This window comes from Etheostoma spectabile, chromosome 8 (assembly GCF_008692095.1).
Source record: "Etheostoma spectabile isolate EspeVRDwgs_2016 chromosome 8, UIUC_Espe_1.0, whole genome shotgun sequence".
NCBI lineage: Eukaryota > Metazoa > Chordata > Actinopteri > Perciformes > Percidae > Etheostoma > Etheostoma spectabile.
In genome coordinates, this window is record NC_045740.1 from 18,828,528 (window position 1) to 18,833,502 (window position 4,975).

Below are 4,975 nucleotides of genomic sequence, written 5' to 3' on the forward strand. Positions count from 1 at the left end.
TGCAGGGTAAATCCAGACAGCTAGCTAGACTATCTGTCCAATCTGAGGTTTCTGTTACTTTTGAACGTACACATGTTCCACCAAAACAAGTTCCTTCTTGAGGCTGCTTTGCAGAGGCACCGTGGCTCTGTCCGGCCCAAGACGATTGTGATTGGTTTAAAGAAATGCCAATAAGCCAGAGCACGTTTTTCTCCCATCCCAGAATGCTGTGTGGACTCGCCAGACCCAGCGCTGCGGAGGAGGAGGAGGGTCTGAGACTAAGTGAACGTTAACTGTAGTTGATCGCATTTGTATTAGACAATAGTATGTTCACGCGTGATGTCTCACCACGTTTGTTTTTGCAACTTCATGCGACAAATTTCTTCTAAAGGAGACAATAAGGGCGTGTCTTATCTTACAAATGATCCGCAACTTGCCCCACCCATAAACTGTGTGTGCACATATATATATATATATATATATATGGGTGGGTGGATCGATGGATGGATGGCGTTATTGTCCGTCCCAAACCATTCGACTAGGCTCATTTAAAAAATACACGTTCAAAACATATCTCTAAAACACTGTGTCTATTTTATGTGGTTAAGTGTTTTTTGCAGAACGAATCAAAGATAGTAGTGTGATAGATGACACCACAACAGAACCCCCAGTTCCTCTGACAATGCTTTCCGAGCTTTCTGCATTTTTTCGCCGGCTCAGCCATGACGATGGTGTGAAAAACTCCATCGCCACCTGGTTAGCCAGTTCCTGAATGGGGGGGCGTGTATGCCATGAAGCACTCACACACACGTTGGAAGACCTGATATCACGCGATACTTCCTGATGCTAAGGCTGGCGACACGCCGGCCGAAAGTTTTAAGGCTGTTTCCCGGGCGTTAGGGGGAGCGAGACGACCACCATTCAACTTGAAAAATGTCACATAACCAATCAAATGTCTCTGAAACTGTTCATTTAAGGTCAATTAAGCTAAAAAAAAAGAAAACGGCATGTTTTCCCTTTAATGCTGTAAGTAGCACGTCATCTTATCCAGTGTTTTCCTTTGATGTGTAGAAGATTTAGGGGAACGAATATGTCTGATGTTTAGGGGTCATCCATCAAAATGTAAAGTTTTTCTCATAGTCATAGTCTCATAAATTTAGGGAAAACACTGTTATTTTTATTTTATTTTTCCTGAAGGCTGATTTTTAGCTGAAGAAAACAACATACCTCTTCTACAGTATTTTAGGGGGGGCAGTAGCTCAGTCGAGTTGGTTTGGGAACCAGAGGATCAGGGCGCCTGTCCAGTAGAACCCGACCGATAAAGGTTTTTTAAGGCTGATACTGATACGAATATTTGGTTATTTAAAAATCCGATATGCAGATATATCGGCCGATATATGTATATATTTTTTTTTAAGTCCAGAAACGCGTAACAAAACAGATTTTAACATCAGTTATTTGTAGTTATTTATGAGTTCTCACTAAAATAATATGATAATTTGTATTATTGTCACAACAGAACAGAGGATCGTGAAAATATTTATTAATGTTCTGATGGACAAAATGTATAAAAATACAAACTTAAGATATGAAACTTAAAGTCCTTTGAACAAAAACGCGTTAACAAAAAAAAATCAGTGTTGCCAACAGGGACGTTGTAGAGCGTCCTCTGGTGGACATGATGGCGTTGCATATCTGTCCACCCAGAGGACGCTCTACAACGTCCCTGTGTAGTGATGCGTTGCATAGTCTGTCCACCAGAGGCGCGCTACAACGTCCCCGTAGTGATGGCGTTGCATAGTCTGTCACCATAGGACGCTCTACAACGTCCCTGTTAGTGATGGCGTTGCATAGGTCCTCCACCAGAGGACGCTCTCTACAACGTCCCTGTTATTGATTGGCGTTTGCATAGGTTCTGTCCCACCAGAGGACGCTCTACACAACGTCCCTGTTGGCAACACTGATTTTTTTTTTGTCAACGCGTTTTTGTTCACAGACTTTTAGTTTCATCATATCATAGTTTGTAATTTTTGATACATTTTGTCCATCAGTAACATTAATAAATATTTCAGGACATCCTCGTTGCTGTTTGTGACAATAATACAAGATTACTTTTTTAGTGATACTCAATAAAATAATAAACAACGATGTTAACATCTGTTTGTTAGCGTTTTCCTGGAACTTAAAAAAAATATATATCAATTCGGCCGATATATCTGGCATATCGGATTTTTAAATAACCAAATATTTCGTACAGTATCAGCCTTAAAAACCTTTGATCGGCGGGTTCTACTGGACAGGCCGCCCTGGACCTCTGGTCCCAACCAACTACGACTGAGCACTGCCCGCCCTCAATCAGGTAGAAGAGGGTTTTGTTGTGTTTTCTTCAGCTAAAAATCACCTCAGGAAACAATAAAATAAAATACATGTTTTCCCGAATTTAATGAGACTATGACTATGAAAAAACTTTAACTTTTGATGGATACCACCAAACATCAGGACCAATATTCGTTCCCCTAATCTTCTACACATCAAAGGAAAACCTGATAAGAGACGTGTACGTACAGCTTAAAGGGAAAACCATGCCGTTTTCTTTTTTTTGCTTAATCGAAACCTTAACTGAACATTTCAGAGACATTTGATTGGTTATGTGACATTTTTCAAGTTGAATGGTGGTGTCTCGCTCCCCCTACCGCCGGTAAACAGCCTTCAAACTTTCGGCCGTTGTGTCGCCAGCCTTAGATCAGAAGTATCGGTGATATTCATCTTCCACACTTGTGGTGAGTGATTCATGGCTCAACGACACCCGCCGGCCATTCGGCCGGAAATGAACCAGGTGAGATGGACGTTTTTTCAACACATACGCATGGCTGACACGGCGAAAAAAATGCAGAACAAGCTCGGGAAAGCGCTTGTCAGAGGAAACTGGGGGTTGCTGTTGTGGTTGCATACTATCACACTTACTATTTTGATTCGTTCTGACAAAAAAACACGTTAAACCAATAAAAAGACTCACAGTGTTTTGAAGATAATGTTTAACGTGTAGTTTTTTAAAGAGCCTAGTCGATGGGTTGGGACGGGACAATAACGCACATCCATCCATCGATCCACCACCACCCATATATTAGGTATTATCATATATTATCTATAATATATATATATATGTGCCACACAGTTTATGGGTGGAGCAAGTTGCGGATCATTTGTAGATAAGACACGCCCTTTTGTGCCCTTTAGAAGAAATTGTCGGCATGAAGTTTGCAAAACAAACGTGGTGTGAGAATCACGCGTGAACATACTAGTGTCATACAACAATGCGATCAACTACAGTTACGTTCAACTAGGTCAGACCTCCATCCTCCTCCGCAGCGCTGGGTCTGGCGGTACACACACAGCTCTTCGGGAGGTAGAAAACTGGCTTGGCTTATTGGCCTTTCTTTAAACACATCACACGCGCTTGTCGGACAGAGCCACGGTGCACTCTGCAAAAGCAGCTCAAGAAGGAACTTGTTTTTGGTGGTAACATGTGTACGTTCAAAGTAACAGAAACCTACTAGATGACTAGAGTCTAGCTAGTGTCTGGATTTACCCTGCAGCATCGGGAGCATGTAACAGTAGTCCTCGATTGGACAGATAGTCTAGGCTAACTGTCTGGATTTACCCTGCAGAGATATGAGACCAGGTACCATAGTCTCTCATTTTGGACAGATAGTCTAGCTAGTCTGTCCTGGACTTTACCCTGCGGAGATCTGAGGAACCAGGTACACATAGTCACCTCGATTGGACAGATATTCTAGCTGCTTCTGGATGATACCCTGCCATAAGCTACTGAGGACAGGTAACCATGGGCGTGTTTTAGACAGGGGGCCACATGGACCGGGGGCCCCGCGTATACCGGCCCTGGCCCTCCCGTTATGCCTGCGCGAAAACCCGAATGCCGATGACACGGAAACTGGAACTAATATGCCGGACGTTCACACGGAATTTTAGTGCGGTTGCGCGCTCACATAGGATTTCTCACGAGAAAAAGAAGAAAGATCAGCATTTACGACGAGAGTCGGACGACTAACGGAAATGGGTAAAAGACGGTAGGTAAGAAAGAAATTAGATTGTTCCTTGATGCTCTGTTTGGCTCTCTCTTTGAGTGCTAGCTGTTCGTTTTAATGCACCGAAACCTGCCGTCATGTTTTGCCCTAATGCAGTCCATACGGGTAGGAACTGATTATATTTCTTTCATGGTATACTTTACCATGAATAAATATAAGTTGTAGTTTAAGGAACTTAAGGATATTGTAGTTCCTGCACGGTTAGCCCAATAGATATTATCCATTCTTTCTGGCAGCCGGAAACGTCAGTATTCTGAAAAGAAACACAGAGACAATTGCCCATTGTTTCACCACCTGTTAGCAAGGAAAATATGTAGACAGAGAGGATGAAGAGATACAGAGCCGAGGAGAGGCATGAAAGAGCGGAGGAGGAGTGGTTAGTGAGGAAGTCTGACATTGAACTCAGAAAAACTGAAGCATTCAATCCTGAGAGGAGGGAAGAAGATCGTGAGGCTGTGAGGGAGAAGGGTAGCAGAAAGGAAACGTGGATTCCTCCCTCACTTTTTCAGTTCCCGCCATACAGGGTTTTGTGATGTTGAATAACCTGTGGTGACTCTGTGTAAAGTGCCGTAAAGAGCAGTCTGAAATTTAGAGAGAGAGAGGAGAGAGAGAGAGAGAGGAGAGATGAGAGAGAGATGAGAGTTGAGTTGAAGGAGAAGGGGAAAGGGATTGTTTACATTCTAGCGAGCCAAACATCTTTTCTCATTGGCGCATAATTTATTTACCTGTGCATAATCAAGAGGACAAATCAAGTCTAACAACACTTTAATGTTTATTTATCTTTTTCAGTATGATCTAATGTATTATAATAAATCAAAATATACAAGTACAAGCAAAGAATCCACTAATGCTCTCGGTTAACCACTGTTCCTCATTTTTTCATTCTTCTT

The 4,975-nt window shown here is 42.4% G+C and overlaps 1 protein-coding gene across 1 annotated transcript in view; it reads left to right on the forward strand.

Moving 5' to 3' along the window:
* Positions 1–4,975, forward strand: part of cadps2 (Ca++-dependent secretion activator 2) — a 294,438-nt gene that overhangs the window by 209,930 nt on the left and 79,533 nt on the right.